Source organism: Lygodium microphyllum, chromosome 13 (genome assembly GCF_053477565.2).
Source record: "Lygodium microphyllum isolate KBCC chromosome 13, Lygodium_microphyllum_v1.1.10, whole genome shotgun sequence".
In the NCBI taxonomy this organism is placed as follows: domain Eukaryota; kingdom Viridiplantae; phylum Streptophyta; class Polypodiopsida; order Schizaeales; family Lygodiaceae; genus Lygodium; species Lygodium microphyllum.
The window spans coordinates 19123671-19143557 of record NC_141147.1 but is presented as its reverse complement, the minus strand read 5'-3'; the positions used below and the strand labels follow the sequence as shown (position 1 = coordinate 19143557).

Below are 19887 nucleotides of genomic sequence, written 5' to 3'. Positions count from 1 at the left end.
TGGTCGCTTGTCTCTTCCGCGAATCTTGTCTTCAGTGTCATGAGCCAAGGAAATTGCATCTTCAAGGGTGGTTGGTTTGAACATATTGACTTCAGTATAATAATGTCCAAGTAGGACAGACATAAACTTGCGTTTGTGAGTCGCTTCAGGTACATCTTTGAGCATACGTAATTGCAGTAGAGCATTCCAAAAATACTCAGTGTATTGGGAAATAGGTTCACGATCTCTTTGCTGTAAAAGATCCCATTGCTTTATGGCTTTTTCATGGAACTGAGGAAGAAAATTCTGCAAAAACTTCTTTTAAAAACTCTCCCAGGTAGTGAGATAATCAATGCTCTTACGGACCACAGTCCACCATAGAGATGCTCGATCGACTAAATGATTAGTGACACATTTAATTTTGTCTTTCTCAGCGTATGTTTCTTCATGGAAGTAATTATCAAACTAACTGATAAATACAAATACAATCTTTTCATCTCGTGATCCATTGAAAGTACGAAATTTGAAGTTTCTTTTACTTATCTTTGTTTCTTTGCGAATGGATTGAGCTTCAAGTGTCGCATCGATGATACGTCGTATAAGATCTTCAGGTTGCAGTCCATCTTTGTCGTGGTAGGTCGTTGTAGATTGGCCAATTGAACTTCCAAAGCTTGTCGGGCTCTTCATTCTTCATCAAGCTGCATCATAATCAAATCCAATTTTTGTTCCATCGTTGGTTCGGATAAATCGCCTTCAATCATAAAATCGTCCATGTTTTGTTCCGTCATCCTGTAAAATCCAAAAGACCTCACTCTCGAAATCTGATTTAGCGGGATAAGCGTAGCTCAAAGTCGGGTATACAAGGCTTGTAAATTTTTGTTTGACTTTTGTAGTCTTTGTCTTTTGCGGTTGCAGTATTCGTTGGCTTCGTAGAAACTGCGTATGAACTTTTGCGTTTGTTGAAACTGGTTCAACAAGTCTGCGTGTATGAACAGTCTACCAGAGAGCAATACCGTGATTCTGTGCTTCTGCGTATGAACAGTCTTTATGGAAATGGTTGAAGTAAGTCTTTGATGACTTGCGAGATTAAAGAGGCTTAGTAGACTTGGAAAATTTAGTAGCTTAGGAACTTGATTTTGCCTGCGTAATCGTCATGTAAATGATGACATTTTCTGTCGTTTTGACACCGACTAGTACATACTCATGTCGCTCGATGACAAATTTTATGTTCAAAGCTTTTATAAGCTTCTTATAAAGCTTATTACTTAAGCTTAATAAACTTTGAAGTAAAGCATTTAAGCTTTGTAACTATGGATGCTTATCTGTCTGTTTAAAGACGACTTGATGTAGGAGATATCCACATGGTCCTCTGCCTCCTCAAGTTGATCCTTCGCGATCAGAGAGTGTAGAAGGGGATTCTTGACCGCCAAGAACACACACGTATCGACCGTTCGTGATGAAACTGACTATAGAGCTCAATCGTTCCAGGAGCTCCGTCTTCGCGCAATATGGTAAGCGATTGGAAGCTCTCGATCTCAACTTCGCTCTGATACCACTGATGCACAGATCGGATGTCGTAAGCGCGCATAGTGAGCGTCAAAAGGTCCCTAAGAAAAAAAAAACACTACTTTTTACACATAAATCAATGTAGAAAGCTTGCACGATATGAACAAGAGACCAATTGGGTGCAATCTCCCCTCATACCTTGTGTGAGCGCTCCACAAAGCATGTATTTCATATATTAATCATCTTCAAGCTCAAATAATAGCCCAAATTACAAAATAACACGTTTTAGCTTTTGAGTTTGTTTTTGTACCAAATAGAAATAAAGCTAATGGACGCTCAAAAAGTCAGGCGTATCCAAATACAATGCCAAATATAAATATCTAAATCTTGCGCCCATGCGGATACAAAAATAATAAATAAATATCAAGCGCCTTGATAAATAAGCGCGACAAAATATAAGCATCGTGCCTAAGGTATGCGCCCATCAAAATATTGACGATAAATTTGAATACACGCTATCATCCAATACTTTCGACTGCCACCGCTGCTATCTCTACACATCAACTAAAGCATTCACAATCGTTAGTTAAATAATACAATTAAACCAACAAAAGTGAATATCTAGCAGTCGTTAGTTACATAAATAAATTAATTGGTTAAAAATCAATCCTAACCTTAATTTATCACGAGTGCGCACTCTAAACTCATAAACGTTTATTAATTAAATATGTATTTTACGAAATCACCCGCTATGGAATCACCCATGTACACATAAAATTAATAAAACGCCCAAAAAGAATAAACGTCCCCATCGACTTCTCGCACAAAGAATCAACTTTGTGTATGAGCCCTGGTAATAAAATCTTACGGAATCCACCGTGACAGGGAATCCACCGTGAAATATGCCTCCTGGCATCAAGATCTCCTTTGAGCTTTCATGAAGATATGTTTTCATATATACCATCATGAGGTATGTTTTGTGTAATCCATTGTAAGTCTCCTTGTTCTTGTCTATAGTTAGCTTATTGCCATCAGCATCTCAATAAGAAACGACTGTGAGTCTTTTAACTTTCTTATATTTTCTTTGAGTTGTTTTATTTTTAGTAGTGGATTGAAGTTTTCGTTGATGTGTTGGACTAAGACAATGTTCTCTTTTGCTTCTCTCGTATAGCCTCACATCCACCAAAAAAAAAATTGTGATGGCCAAATGTTAAGCCAAAGGCTATGCTAAGAAAGAATATTCGATCTAGAAATAAAATCCAATCCAATATTGAAGCACCTGCTGCCACCATAACCAAGAAGACAAGAACCAAGAGATGAGTAACAATAAGAAGATTAAAGAACTTGCAACTAATCAAATATCCTCTTGAATTTTCTAAGTCAATTACTTCAAAAATTTAAGAGTCCAATCCTTCCAACAAGGAGGCCACTCTTTTTCTAGTATCCTTTGAACCCCATAAAATCTATTGAGTCATGAGTTTAGATATGTGGTTGTCAAAGTAGAAATTACAAGGAATTGTTCAATCATGCCATGCGAAAAACTCACCTTAGTCTATCCATGAGGGTGTTCTTGATTATGCAAGGATATATTAGGGTTGCTATGTTTGATTATTAGATCAATAAAACCTTATTTTTTAGAGCATTATAGCATGCTACTCCAATAATACCAAAATGAACTTCAATCTAAATAGGACTCTATCAAGATACCAATAGATGGAAAAACAGAGGACTGAATTTGCCTAATAAAGAGCTTGAAAAGTGATTGTCGGGGATGACCTTTGGGATCTTGATCCAATCCATAACATATATAGGAAATCATGTTTAAAGAAAGCCTCACTAATGGATAGAACAAGCAATCACACATTGATCCATTCTCTATTTCTAAGGGCTTAATCTTCTCATGGTGTCCTCTTATGTTAAGATTCTAATTGCATACTTATAAAATACACCCATGTCTGATTACAACGTAATTGTTAATGTAATTATTATGTACATAATAAATACTAACATTTTTCTAGTTTTGATGTACGAGTGTGTATAAGCGTTCAATAGCTGAATGGTAGCATAAGTGTAGTATTAGGAGCCCAAATGGAAAAGTAAAATTAAATGGAGTACCATGGGTGAATGCAATGCATTTTTAAATCAATATCTATAGCTCTACAAGTCATAGAAACTATTCTTTTAAATTTAAGTTTCAAGCTCACTGACTTGACCTTCTTAAAGTCCACAACACTGCCAATGTTAGAGAAAAAGAAAGAAAGAAAAATAGGATGGAGAAATGCTTCTCCCAATCGATCCCTCGTTTTGTCTCATGCACTCTCTCATTTGCCCTCACCCAACCTCTTACCCTTCAAGTTAAATAAGCAAAAGGGGAAGAAAAGGTACAAGCAAAAAGTGATACTTGAGCTTCACCCTCACTAGTCAGTCACTAAACCTTGAAAAGAAACAACAAAAGAGAGAGATAAAGTAAGCACGAGCACATATACCACATAATGGAGACTTAAGCATACAAAGAAGTAGGACTGAAATCTTCTTAAAACACAAGATTCTTTGCCAACATGATAGCACTTTCACTATCATTGTGCAACAATGGCATGTCTTCACCAAGGCTCAAGTCTCCCACTAGACGAGTACATGGCTTCTCTGCATACCTCTCTGGATGCAACATACTCAAACTCAATATTAGATAGAGCCACATATTTATGCAAACAAGACATCCTTCAGATTGTACCACCATACAAGGTAAAGATATATCATGCGCTTAACTTTCTATTGTCAACATTCTCGACATAGTCTACATATACGCATCCAAGTACATCACTACTACTTCTTCCACGCATATGTACATATCCCTTGTACTACTCCAGTGCATTAAGGTGCCTTTCACTAATTTTAAATGCTTCTTGCCAAGATTTGACATGTGTCTACTCACAACTCCCACTGCAAAAGCAACATACAAGCAAGTGGCAACTATAGCATACATGAGACTCGCCACACATGATGGATACGAAACCTTCGTAGTTTCAACCCTCTCCTCATTAGATTTGGGACAATCATCAACACTAATTATGCATGTGGATGAAATGTAGTACTAATTACCTTCCCCCCTCCACATTGAAACTCTGCAATACTTTATTAACATAACTCTTTTAGGACAATCAACACCATCAAGTCACCATCTTTAGCCTTCTTAGTGTACCAACAATGGTCTATCTCACTTCTCTTATAGCCACGAGCCTATCAAAGGCATTGAACTTATCATGCCAGTCCTATGGATCCTACTTTAATCCATCAAGACTCCTTCTGCAAAGAATATTTTCTTTGCCATGTTCTACAAAACGCTTTGGTTGTTGCATATAGATCTCATAAGTATCATGAATATACCTCAACACACGCATATGACTATTCCAATGAGATTGCAAATATTGACCAAAGATGGGAGATAGAACAAGAGAGATCAAGAGGTGTATGAATTAGCCAAGTAGTTTCTCAACTACTTGATGGTAGTTATGCTCATCAAAAGGTAAAGCATTCAAGTCTCCTAAATTGTGCCTTATAGGATGAGTTAGTGGAAGTGTTTGAGTCAATGATCAAGGAATCATCTACATACCAAAGCACATAACAAGTCCCCTCTGAAGAGTGATAGATGTAAAGATAAGAATGATAAGGGAGAAATGGAAACCATACTCCTAAGGAACTTGTCCATCCTATGAAACCAAGAACGAGGCACTTGTTTAAGCCTATGATGAGCAATGTAAGCAAAAAATGGCACATTTTCCATCACCAACACATGATGTCTTCTATACAAGTCTTCTCACCTCTCCACAAGATTCTATCACCTGGGAGAAGTTAGTCCCTAGGGTGCTTCAGCAAGATCCCATCACAAGAAGATAAGACTCTCGTGGAGCTAATTCATAGAGCATGCTTTTGTAACATCTTCATTGAAAATCCAAGCATAAGAAAGCAAAGAAAAAGCCAATGAAATAGGAGTCATCTTCCAATTCTGATGCAAACACAAAGGGAAAGCATAAAGGATATTACAAGTGTCCACATTGTGGGAAGTCCTCACATCTAGAGAACTATTGAAAGAAGTATCCTCATCTTCATCCCAGCACGAAGAAAGCCTGACTGAACCTACTACATCTACCTCTACTCCCACAATTATGACAGAGCCGATTTTTCTTCATATGCAGCATCAAGTGGAGTCGTCTCCTTTGGCTATCTCATCTCTCGAAAGGCCCTTGCTCATCAATAGTGACACTACAGGTCACATGACTCATTGGGATGATTGGCTCTATGATCTCCATTCTCAAAAGGGTACAATCATCTCAAGTGACATTTCATTGATGTCTATTTGTGGTGTTGGGCACCCAACCATTGTTCTCTGATGTCCATCTCTGTGCTCCACATCAAGAGTCCTCCATTATCGGACTTAGACATTCATCTTCTTTCTGTTCATAACCCTACCCAACTTGGTACCCGAGTTGTCTTTACACACACACACACACAATCCTTAGAAAATCAAAAGTGCCCAAAAATAAGTCTTGTCAAGACTAAAAATTAACATATCGAAGGAGTAGCTTCCAACCCTTTGAAGCTTTGTTTTCCCGATTTTGTGAATTCATGTGAGAAAGTTAACAAATATGATGACAATGCTAGAGGTCAAAAAGCACTCCAAGGGGTCGACCAACACAATGGAGGTGGACAGGATTAAGCAGGGCACCCAATTGTGGTGAACAAAGTACAAGTTCATGCAGCTGTGATCAAGATGCGGATGCACAAATGACTCATGGAGATCCAATCATGCATAATCATGCTGATGGACACACTAGATACCATCCAATCAAGTAGTCATGGGCATTTTTGGACCATCCATGGTGAAGCAAACTCAAGTTGTGCATTCGTAGTGAATATGAAGAATCAATGAAAGCACAAGCAACGTATGCAACTCCAATTCTTTGCATGCATGCAATGCCCTGCAGTACAGTTTGTTCAATCCCTTCATCAAATACATCACGTAGAATAAAAATGCAAGATCAAGAGAGACACTTGTGAAGAGAACAATCAAACTCAGCTCTGTTGTGCAGCAGCAGCATGAATAGTAAATAAGCAGGTCTGTAACATCAGATTTACAGCATCCAGTAATTGTTTGCTCTTGAGAGGATCACTAACAGGTTGAGATTGCAGCAGTAGTTACTAGTCTGTTACAGCAGGTGGTTGTAGTAGCAGTACTCCCATAATTCTCAGTTTGGCACAATTCCAGCCAGAGGCCTGAAATTGTTACAATAGAAAAGAAGTCTGAAGCAATTGGAATAACGGTAGTGATGATTAAAGAAAGAGAATATTCTATCAGCCACTTGTCTGAAGCAGGTCCAGAAGTCACTGCAGCACCAGTTACAGCAGCTGCTCTAAGATAATATTTTATTTTGTATTGTGAGACCAGCAGGGCAGAGCTGAATCACTGTAGCAGCAGATCTGTAGAAGTGATAGGCAGGTCCAACATTTCTCTATTAACAGCCAGTGACAACAGATTTGCAGTAGCAGTGCTCAATACTTAAACTACTTTTTAAGACCAGCAGATAACTGCCTGAAATTACTCAAGCATCAGGTCTGTAGTAGCAGAATTGCAACAATGGAAGAAAGAATATTTTATTCCAGGGGAGTCAGTTGATAGGATTGATCAACAGTGAATACGAGCAGGCAGTCTACAACTCTCTCTCTCTGAAAATCACATTGTTATGAACAGACTGTTTTTTTCCGTTGCCTTTAAAGTGAGGAATCTGATCTTTTGTTCACTGTTGCAAGTCCCATCTGCTATATGATTTGTAAAGACTTAAGGTACAAAGTAAAAGATACCGAGTTACATGCCTCTTTGTTGCATATGAAGATCCCCATATTGATAATGGTCATTCCAGATTTGGAAAAAAGTTATATCTCCTTGATGCTATATACAAAATGGAACTGATTTTATTTGCAAAGCAGTAAGTCTTGTGTGTCAAATTCATCTAGTGGATTAGGTCATCTGGCATCTGCTGCCTTGGTCTTCTGCTAGCTTTATCAGTGAAAGAACGTTGGTTGCACCTTGTCAACAGTGGAGCTCTCTTAGCAGCACCGTAGAACATTGCAAGGGCAGGGTTGGAGGTGGGTGTAAAAGCAGTACATTTGCAGTTTTTTCAGGGACAGTCAAGAGGGTTCTACACAATCCCATTCCCTTTTACATTCTGTGTTGTGGTTGCTACATAGTGCTTTTCCTTTTCCCCACACACTATGCCATATTGATCGCAGTTTGTTTCCTATGCTAAGTTGGTCAAGGTGAGATGGCATTGAATGACGTGCTCACATAAGAACTCAGAAAACTCTTGAGAGACTAACTCACCACCATTGTCACTTCTTGTTCTCCCTCTATGAACACCCATCCAATTGGTCACTAACCTCACCCAAACAGTAAACTATGCAAAAGCTTCAAATTTTTCTTTAAGAAAGTAAATCCACATGTACCAAGAAATCATCCACTATAAGAAAGTAACGTGAGAACCATTTCAAGGATGGAGTGGAAAATTTTCACCACAAAAGTCAAGGTGAATCAATATCAATATCGCCTCAGCCCTAGGAGTAGTATGCAAAGAGTCACTCTCATAGATATGGACCAAGCTCCCATAATCATGAGTCTCCAAGCAGACAAGGTGGGCTTCTGAACTGAACTCCACTTAAGGCACAGCAGAACAATCAGACATCCCCCCGAAGTGGAGAATGGCACAAACAGTGATGAGTGTTCTGTGACTGTATGACATTGGGGCTTCCATTGGTGTTGTCGGCCATCCAACTAGGGAGGGGGCATAGTGTTGCCACTACTTTGTGTCCACTAAGAGGGGTTATCTTCACCAAAAGGGGCCAAGGACTGAGTGGGAGGGTTTTGGCCTCAGTGGCCTTCATGGATAAACAATAGGGTCTCCGAGGAGGAACATAGAGTATTTGCAACAAACACACAAACAAAGAGTAAACTTGAAAACTCAAAGAATGAAATTCATGAATGATGTACAATGATGTGGCGTTGAAGAAATGCCCTAAATGCAGAAAATACAAAACCAATTGTACGACAAAGCACAGACTAATAAACACAGAACACAGTTAGGGTTCGGGTTAGGGTAACTCAAAGACAATGGACACAATGAATAATGAAGTGAATGAATATTGATTACACAATACTCATGCAGCAAACACACTATGCAATGAATGTTGAACCTCGAACTCTGATATCTCTGGGACCAAGGAAGAGGTTATGAGTTGGACTGTGTCATACTCCAAACGGATCCCAAAACGCAGCAAGGCAGCCTCTGTGTGTCAAACACCAGCAAATGTAGCCAAGGAAGGTTGGATCAGATGCTGATGGCAATGCAAGAGAGAGAAGGACTAAAAGTGCAAGTATCAGAAGTGAGAAAACTGGGCGATAGCTGGGGATGGCAAACGCAATAGTTTTGAGGTGGGCAACAATGTTGATAACCCTGTGGAGGAGAGAGAAGATCAAACGTAGACAGTCAATGCAAGGCAGCAGTACTTGGATAACGGTGACAACTCCAAAGACCCCTGATGACTGTAAACATAGCATGGATGATGACATTAGTAGCTGGTAATGAACGCCTGGCAACAAACACAAATTTGACAGTGATGGAGCACTAAGCGACAGTTGGATGTGGATAATGAAGGCTAGAATTAGGCGTGAGATGGTAGAAAATGGCTGGGGGAAGCTCTGACCACGATGTCCTCTGCAAACACGGTGTAGGCAATAGAGATACAACACCTGAAACCTGCAAAAACGAGATTGAGAGAGTGGTGGGCTGCATGCCTATTTATAGAGAGTTTGGGACACCCAAATTAGGGTATTGCATATGGAACACAATAACTCTCTAGGATCGCGTTTCTTTTTAAAATAAGAAGGTTTTTTTTATTAATTAAGCGTGTTTTGGGACTATTTAAGTCAGGCTAATAAATTTTTAGTTCAACACCCTCTTTCAAGCCCAAAACTAAGCCATAAGAAATAAGCCCTTGATGTTGATTTTCCTTTACCCCAAGATGTCCCATTTCAAAGCAACCAGGGCATCGAACAAAGGGTACATGTCGGTTGCCCAATAATCTACCAAGACTATAGAGGCGATGATTATCTTACCAGGTGAGCCCGAGTGATCACCCTAGAGAGGCCAAGACATCAAACCAAGAAAGCCCATTGGCTACCTAGGGGCCTACCAAGTCCTACAAAGGCGAATGGAATCAATAATCGAATTTTTTGGGTTTTTTTTAAAGGGCTTTGGGTTAATTTGTTCAAAAGATTATAGCATTAAGTGACGGTTTCAAACAATTGTTCATCCCATTGAATCACTGTGCCCCGAAGAACGAAAAAATAAGGATGAATAGCCCTACTACCTTCATAAAATAAGCAAAACAATCCTACACACTACCAGGTTAAGTGCTTAGGGAATCCTAAGAGGATGTATGTGTGCATATCACATGGAGAATATGTGGAGAGACGACCAATACATAGGAAGAGCAAGCAAGACAAGCAAAGCTAACATGCAAGCATAGAAAAAAAAAATACCTTTGAAAACTGCCAAGAGTATAGTGGATCCAAAGTCGACTACTTCAAGGGTGACCGAAAAAGGATAAATGCACACAGATGTATGTTTATATGAACAGAATGTCAATGCATGGGATAATGCAAGTTTCCATGCTCATGCAGAATGCAATGTAACGGTGCCACTTAGACATTGCCCTTACAAGAGAATTGTTTACTTGCCCAAGCATCTTTTTACAATCATATCATCCTGGCAGTGTGGATGAAGATACAAAATGTCTATAATATACAATAAATGAATATCTGAAGGTGAAAAAACTATAAGCATCATCATTATCACTATTAAGATAAGGAAACCGCCCCCTCTTAAATTAGAAAAAGAAGTAAGTGGGGAGCACCCTCTCCCCATCAATCTAAAGAAGTAGGAGGGAGTACCCGAGCCGATTCATAGTAGAAGCTACTGTAGAACCAAGCAGTTGATTGCCTTGGTAAAAAAATCTATAAAATTGTCACTGGATGGCACAAATTCTAGGCAAATGGCGATGACTAGCTCAACCTGTTCTTAGGTAAAGTGAGAGTAAAATGCCACGTACCATGTCTGAGGGGTAATGATAGGATTGCTTACAAGGGCAATGGCACTCTAGTTATCGCAGTAGACAACTGTAGGCGTCTCACAAGAAAACTGTAGTGCAACCAACAAGCTCCTCAAATAGATAGCCTCTGTAGTACTATTGAAGAGAGCTTGATACTTTACCTCGACCGTAGAAGCTACTACCGTCTCCTGCTTACGGCTAGCTTGAGAGATGGGTGCCATACGCAAGGTATAGAGATAGCCTCCATGGAATTGTTGAGTATTAAGATCTCTTGCCTAGTTAGAATCAGTGTACCCTTGCAAGCATAAACCATGATCATGAGTTAGTCCATAATTATAGATACACTATAAATATCTTAATATATAAAGATAACTAATCCAATGAGACATTCTAGGTGTGTTAAAATTCTGACTAAGTAAAGTAACTGAGAATGCAAGATTGAACCTAGTATAAATCGACCAAAGTAATTTCCTTGCAACAAAATGATAGGTGTGAGCATTAAAAGGTTAACTCAAGGTATCCTTGTATACATGGACACTGGGATCTAAAGGCATAGCCATGGATTGTATTTGATCAATACAATATTGTTTCACCAACTATATGGCGTACTTGTGTTGTGACAAAGAGACTTTTTCCGGATGTAACCATCTCCATCTCCAAAGAAATAAAACAACAATCCTAAGTCTGTCATCTTAAATGTATTGTGCCTTAATTTCTACAATAGCTGTAGAATCTAAGCCAGTGAATAATATATCATCAATATATGGCAGGATATAACTGACCTCCGTGCTAGTGGTGTGTACATATAGATTTGGATCATAGGGGGTAGAATGGTATCCATCTCCATCTCCATCTCCAAAGAAATAAGACAACAATCCTAAGTCTGTTATCTTAAATGTATCGTGCCTTAATTTCTACAATAGCCATAGAATCTGAGCCAGTGAATAATATATCATCAATATATAGCAGGATATAACTGACATTCGCACTAGTGGTGCGTACATATAGATTTGGATCATAGGCGGTAGAATGGTATCCATGAGTCCATAAAAACTAATCCATCTTATGGTACCAAGACCTCTACACTTGCTTCAGCCCATAAAGAGCTTTTCATATGCGAAATACCTTATCAATCCGATCAACGAAAAAAAAGTCGAGAGGCTACTCCACAGACTTCCTTCCTTCTCCAAATAACCGTTCAAAAAGACACTTTTAATGTCTATCTAATAGATTGGCCAACAGTGGTAAGCGACGAGCGCAACCAACAAAAAACGAAATGAGGTCAACTAAGCGGTAGGTACAAAGGTTTCTTCATAGTCAATGCCGTGCTTTTACCTAAACCTTGCACTACAAGTCAAGGCTTGTATTTATCTAAAGTACCATTAGCCTTTAGCTTAGTCCTAAAAATCCACTTTATCTCAAGGACCTGCTTGTGAAGAGGACGATCCACCAATGTCCAAGTCCCATTTCGATCAACACTATCCAGTTCCTTCTCCATAGTCTTACGCCACAAAGGATCCTAGAGAGACTCCTGCTAACTATCTAACTCAATATATGCAATGTAATCAGTTGTAAATAGCAATGTACACAAAACCTAAAGGGCAAGCCCAACAGACCTTCTATAGCCCTTCAAAGAGGAATCCAATGGAAGGACCCCTGAATCCCGAATGGTTTATACCACTGAGGAAACGGGTCTCGAGAAAAAGACCTAGGAGCTGAAGTATCTGCAGGAAGGTCAAGAGTGAGTAGTAGACCCGAATCAGTAGGTACAATCTCAAATGATATGAGCAAAGGCAAGGACGAAGAATCTAGTGCATAGGATTGCACTATGTCCCTCTCATCAAAGATGACATCCCTCCTAACAATCACCTTGTTCGTTCCAAGATGAAACAAATGAAAGGCTTTCGCTTTGAAAGAATGGCCTACCAAGATTAAGAGATCCGTTGGAGGGGTGGGCTTTTCTATCTTATTAACAGGAGTGTGCGCATAAGCACAACGTCCGAAAACTCTGAAGTGAGAAATAACAGGCCAAGAGCCAAAAAATGCCTTGTACGGAGTTCTTTTTGGAATCGTTGCAGTCAGATATTTACAAATGTACACCGTAGTATTAATAGCTTAACCCAAAGGTGCTCAAGAAACTCTGTTGCAAGCAACATAGAGCATGTATATTCATGACTATCCAATTTCTATTCTCTACGATTCCATTGTGTACAAGGGAGTTAGTAGAGATGAGTTGCCATACAATGCCCTGCTGCTTAGAAACTCAAAAAACTCGTAGTAGGTAAATTCACCACCAGAATTACTCCTCATAGTACCCACACGACAACCAGTCTAGTTATGAATCGATAATATCCAAGCACCAAAATAAGTAAAAGTGTCTGACTTATGCTTTAGAAGTATACCCACATGTATTTAGGGAAATCATCCACTATAAAAAGGAAGTATATCGCACCATTCAAGGCAGTAGTGAATATTAGACCACAAAAATCTACATAAATGAGTCTAAGGGGTTCAGGTAGCACGAGTGATAGACTGCTAAGGAAAGCGTGTATGATGCTACTTACCTAGCTAATATGCTTTACAGACCTCTCAAGATAGTTTTAGGTGTGGAAGATTCTCAACCATCCCTTGACATGACAGCTCATAGAGAGAGTCATACCCAAGATGGCCTAAGCAAAAATGCCAAAGATGCTCATAGTCCTTGGGCTCCCATGCGGTGACTAAGGCTTGGAAGTAATGAAACTCCAAATCATCAACAGTTGGCTCAATAAGAAAGTGTATCATGTAGTAAAGGCCATTAGGCTATGCCTTTCCTCGAGCAATCACTAAACCAATTTGAGAGTCTAAGACCTTGACTATGGTCGTGGTGAAGAAAACTGCTTGCCCCAACTAGCAAAGCTATTGAACGGACAACAAGTTAGCCCCAAGCTGGGTGATATGATAGATATCATCTAGCAAAGTGAGATCTGGACCTAGGTCAGTGGGAAAACTGATGCAACCCTAGGCTTGAATCTTGACCAAGGAGCTATTTCTTACGCAAACACTCCCAGTTGCAAGGGCTTGGGAAATAAAAATATTCACTATAAGGAGTTATATGATAGGTAGCTCCACTATCCACAAGCCAAACAAATACTAAGATGCTCGTTTGTGTCAAGTGGGCTTCTACAAGCACATCATTAGGAGACAACTCACAGATGTGAACGAGACTTGCATCCGATGTCTCTAAGGAGACGATGTGGGCCTTTATAGACCAATCAGATAAACCCTCTAGAGGAGTTCGCCAACTGTAATGACTAACCTATGGCAGTGTCAATCTAGCCTCGTCACTACCCCTACTGAGGGTTGCCACCACCCTATTTCCCTTGCTGAGAGCTACTCCGACTGCGATGCAAGGGTTTGATTCTTGGATTTTGGCTATGTGCCTCTTGCCTTGGATTGACATTTATCATCATAATGGCCAGCCTTTTAACAATATTGACAATATCTATTCTTCTTAAGTACATTCTGTCATCCAAGTTTAAGAGTAGATTGAGTGGTTCCTTGGGATTCACTAGCATTTTTTAAATTTTGATTTTGATTTTGAGTGGAGTTTTGTTTGCCCTTCCCCTATTGCCCTCTCTGAGAAGATGCAACTAGAAACCCCTATATCAAAAATGTGTTATGAAATTGATTGAACAACCGTGCATAACGCAATAGCTAACACTCAAACTCATCAAATGTAGACATCTGAGACTGTGAAACCACCTGCTGCACAAAATGGAAATATTTTCTTGACAACTTATTAAGAAATACGGAAACCTGATCGTCAAAAGAGTTAGAAGCCCCAGTGGTTGAGAACTCAACAAGGAGACGCTGAAACTCAACAACCTTGACTTTCAAGTCAATCTCCTTGTTAAATTTGACCAAGTGGTATAGTTTGACCCATTGAAACGAGTCTTGTCATTGAAACTTTACTTGGTAAATGACGAGGTAGAACCATGAGGTATTTGTGAAAATGGATAGGTGGGATAAGATGGAGCATAAGTTGGTGGTAGTAGTGGGGGATAAGGAGAAGGGAATAAAGGTGGATAGGCAAAAATAGGTTGCTAATGTCCAGTGAGTGCCAATTGCTGCAAAGATATTGAAAAGGACATAGGTCCATATTATATCATAGATGAAGATGGAGGCACTAAGATGCAATAGCCTTGTCCAAATGTCGGCTGGGGGCATAACAGAATGACTAAATGGTCCATTGGGTAATGCCATAGAGACAAACTGCTATACCAAACAATCCACACTTGAGTATATGTCTCGGATGCACTCCCAGAAGAATAACTCGAAAGTATGTGAAACCAGCCTTCCTTCTTGAATAGGGTGATAAATAACCTGATTAAGCACTAATTACAGCAATTAAAAAATTTCACAGAACTGAAATGCACACTTTACCATACAATATTGGACATTGGACAGCTTGTTAGCCCCAAAATTGGCAAATGGACGGAGTACAACTGAATCCTCTGATCTTCTCCACTATTCCAAGTACCTCTTGCTATCAAAATTGACCAACAAGCCTCCAAACCAATTTGCCGCTTGGTTTGCTTGGAGATTCACCTTCACATTACTCCTTGAAATACAAATTCAACCCCAAACCTGATATTGGTTGGCTTGCCTCTTGAATCTCCTTGAAATTTCTCAATTTCAGCTACTGAATTTAAGTCCTAGGCCCTGAATTTTGAACATGCATCCCGAGATAGCTGTCAAAATACTAATTTCTACTGTAAATTAGGATTCACAGCAAAGATTGCCTAAACTCTCTTACTTTGATGGCTCAAACTACTAGAAAATGCTGAGATAACTTGAGAGATGGCTAGGGAATGAGAGAGAATACTGTAGAGATAAATTTTCAAGTTTTATCGCGATAAACGCTAAAAACTATTGATGCCTTGCTCAAACAACCATAAACGCTATCACCTACAACTTAGGACCATCAAAAAGATTGTTGCCCCCTCCTATATGCTATCATCTACACCATAAGGACTACTGTCACCTATTCTTGGAGGGCTCCAAACTACTATCACATGCTGATTGATCCGTGGTAGCTCCAAATCACATCAGCAACCTCTCCTTGCTCTCTAACAATCTCCTCCTCTCTCACAATGGCTGCAATAGACTTCCACCAGTCCCTAAAAACGTTTTCTTCACTTGCATAGGTAAGTTTTGCCAAGTGGCAACCTTATAATCCCATTATCCAATATAATCCTTCTAGTACTCAGAAAATAAATTTCACCAGTCAATTAAATTGGCTAAGCCAATTTGTCTTCCAAGTATCCCTAAGCAGTTATTAGTCCTTAGACAGACATTAATTAATTAATTAATGGCTAGTCTCTAATGTCACCATCGACATTAGTAGCCAATAAATTGATCTAGACCAAAATTTAACATCGAGTACTACCTAGTACATGTTAGACATAACTTAGTATAACTTTTGCCTTTGATATCCACTGCATCCTGAGGATCCTTAGCCTATCACCATGAAATAGTTACCATGTGCATCACATGTGCTAAAAAACCCTCCACATTTGATTAATATCTTAATCAAATATTATCAGCAAGATTAGAGCATCTCAAAATTTCACATCCTTGTGACAAATCTCTCCCTTGAAATCCCTGCAATTGTCCTTGATTGCACTGTATCATGCCAAAGGAAAAGTATATTGCACTGGATTTTCCATAAGGTATCATAGTCACAACATTGGCCACTATTGTCCAACCATGCCATATGCCCCTGCAATTGTCCTCAATTGCACTGCATTATGCCAAAGAAAAAGTATACTACACTGGAATTTCCATAAGGTATCACAGTCACAATATTGGCCACTGTTCTCCAACCATGCCATATGCCCCATATGCCTCAAACCTACTGAAATGTTCCAGCCAGCATATGCATAACATAAAACTGAAGATTAGTCCAAAGCCGTTGCCAAAAATCCATTGGATGCATCCATAACTTATAGTTCTCAACTGTTCCAACTTCAGAACTATAATAAAGCATATCCTCAACATAAACCATGGTTGAAACAATCACTCGCATTTACTAACATGCTGTTGTCCATGGAACTATCTATAAACCATTGAAAACTAATCACAAACTGATCGCTTGTTGATTTGAGAACTGACCACAAAGCAATTGCAAATGTGGCCTCAAACTGATTGCAAAGATTAATCAGTAACTAATGCAAAAATTGATACAAAATTGATCTCAAAAATGATCATAAACGGTTCTCAAACTGATCAAAAGTGAGCTCAAACTAATCAGAATTTTTGTCTCAAAACGAAGGCAAAAACGACAGGATCAGATGGATCAAAAACAACCAATGATCTAAAACATAAAAGGCATTATTGCCCTTATTAGCTTGTGCATTAAGTTTGGGATGCCAAACTAATTATAAACTGATGCAAAAGTATAGTTTCAAAGCTGGGGTAACAACCATACTCATCTGCATGCATTTCACAGTGACTAATACACTGAGTAGTAACCTCATGGCAGACATATTGTCAGCACTACCTTGGATGCACGCTGAATATATCCAAGGTCCACTACATACGAGAGCTATTCACAACTGAACGAGTGGAACTACTACCTCCCCCTTGAGCATTAGACAATGCTCCGGACCCCTGGTCTACTGAGCCTGAACAAAAGTCGGCAAAGGATGGTCTATCAAGTCATCCTCTTCCATCCACTTTGCATCTATTGGTGAAATAATGTTGAAGCTTCACCAAGAAGTATATGGAAACTTTATCTCTAACTTTACTTGTGTGAAACCTCCACTAGATTGTAGGCCTTTCTTCTCCTTAAGCATTGCGATGCTTTATTCTTTCACATTGCTGCAATTCCAACTTAACTAATATATAACATTGTATCCAGTTGACTAACCCCTCATATATACCTAACATGCTAGGAGCACCAGATGCATTAGGAAACATCCTTGTTTGCATACTTTGGACCATTGCAATGTGACTATGCATAAGAAAGCCATACCAAGATACATTTTCCCATACATTGCATGCATTACTAGCTACATTTTAGCTCATGACCAATACTATATGGAGCATTTGCATGACCAACATTAATACCATGAGTTCCAAACACAGTGGGCTGCATATATGCATCGCCAAACTTGTCACTTTGTGTCCCGGCATCATTCAAACATTGCTACACATAGGATTTTGCATATTATCAATCATACTCAGATACATTAAGCCTTGCACACAATGCATTGATTGTTGCATACCATAAGGAGTTGTACCATACATCCCCGTATGCAGTCCCCAACCCACCATAGCATGGAAACTAGTGCCACCACCAAAGTAACCTAGCTGCCCCATCATTGCATGCATGCCTTGTTGTCCAAAAAGCATTGGATTGGCACTTCCAAGTTGGCCTTGCACATGAATCAACAATTGTCCCACTAGCACCATTTGCTTAGGCTCACTATCCACATTTGGAACATCATGCTATTGTATTGGCTCTTCCTTCAGTAAATCTTGCTGTCCCAAAGTTTTTGAAGACGATCTCCTCTTCTTGCCTTTGTTGCCTCTTTTAAGGGGTTCAAAAAGTGCATGAACTGAGGATCATTTGCCAATTGCATAAACATTTCAGTTGTTACCCTCAGCTGATCTTAAATTGGCCATCAAATTCCTCTTCCTATTGCCGGTCATCAACTTCAAGAGACCTAGAAGGACCCACACTTTATTCTAAACCAACATTATCAGCTTGCTCTCCATGCTGCGTACCTTGTTCAAAATCAAACATAGTATTCTCCCCAACACTTTGTGAATTTTCAGATTGAGAGGCATCATCCCTATTTGATCCCACCTCACTATCTGAAGACATTCTTACTATGATGCTCAGTTGAATACAATTTCAGCATTAGAGCAAAGCTTCTCACCTTCAATCAAGTACCTTGGGCCTACCAATTTGAGGGAATTGATGGTATCCAAGTGATGAAACCTTAAAACTAACCTTCCTCCTCGGATAGGTTGGTAAATAACCTAATTAAACACTGACTACAACGATTAACAAATTCACAAAACTAAAATGCACACTTTACCATACAATCTTGGACATTGGACAACCTATTGGCCCTAAAATTGGCCCCCCTCACGGTATTTCTTTATCTTATATTGCAAATGAAAGGAGTGCAACTGAGATCCTCTGATCTCCTCCGCTATTCCAAGTACCCCTTGCTGTCAAAACTGACCAGAAAGCCTCCAAACCAATTTGCCCCTTGGTTTGCATCTTACTCCTTGAAAGACAAATTCAACCTCAAATCTAATATTGGCTAGCTGGTCTCTTGAATCTCCCTGAAATTCCTCAATTTTAGCAACTAGAATTCAAGTCCTAAGCCCTCAATTTTGTGCAGGCATCCCAAGGCGGCTGTCAAAACCCTAATTTCTACTGTAAATTAGAATTTACAGCATAGGTTATCTGAAATCTCTTCCTCTAATCACTCAAATTGTTGGAAAATGCTAAGATGACTTAAGAGATGGTTGAGGGATGAGAGACAATGCTATACAAAGAGAAATTTCAGAGTTTCATGGCGAGAAACGCTGAAAAACTATTGTTGCCCTACTCAAACAACCATGGAAGTTGTCATCTACAGCTTAGGACCACCAAAAAGATTGTTGCCCCCTCATGTATACTATCATCTGCACTAGAAGGACCTTGGGTTGCTATCACCTGCTCCTGGAGAGCTCCAAACTACTATCACATGATGCTATAGGACTAATCCCTCGTGGCTACAAATCACATCAACAACCTCTCCTTGCTCTCTAACAATCTCCTACTCTCTCACAATGGCTAGAATAGACTTCCATCAGCCCCTAAAAACGTTTGTCCCACTTGCATGGGCAAGTTTTGCCAAGTAGCAACCTTCTAATCCCATTATCCAACTTATTAAATTCATTTTCAAAATATTAATTCTGAAAATTAATTTAATATTTATTTTGGTGCTCAAAAAATTAATTTCACCAACCAATAATTAAATTAGCTAGGCCAATTTGTCTTCCAAGTATTCCTAAGCAGTTATTAGCCCTTAAATTGATCTTAATGCCTAGTCTCTAATGTCACCACCGACATTAGTTGCCAATAAATTGGTCTAGGCTGAAATTTGACAATGGGTACCACCTAGTACCTGTCATGCATAACTTATTATAACTTTTGCCTTTGACAATCACTACATCCTCGAAGCCCTTGGTCTGTCA

At 39.3% G+C, this 19887-nt stretch overlaps 1 long non-coding RNA gene across 2 annotated transcripts in view; it reads right to left on the bottom strand.

The window, feature by feature from the left end:
- Positions 1–1670: 1670 nt before the first annotated feature.
- The window catches only part of LOC148026390 (uncharacterized), a 63611-nt gene continuing 45394 nt past the window's right edge, over positions 1671–19887 (bottom strand). The window contains exon 2 of one of the 2 annotated variants that reach the window (XR_015692833.1): positions 1671–2049. This is a non-coding gene — a long non-coding RNA (uncharacterized LOC148026390). Of the gene's footprint in view, positions 2050–6563; positions 6961–19887 lie in introns of those variants that run through there. The other variant, XR_015692834.1, reaches the window with a different exon arrangement.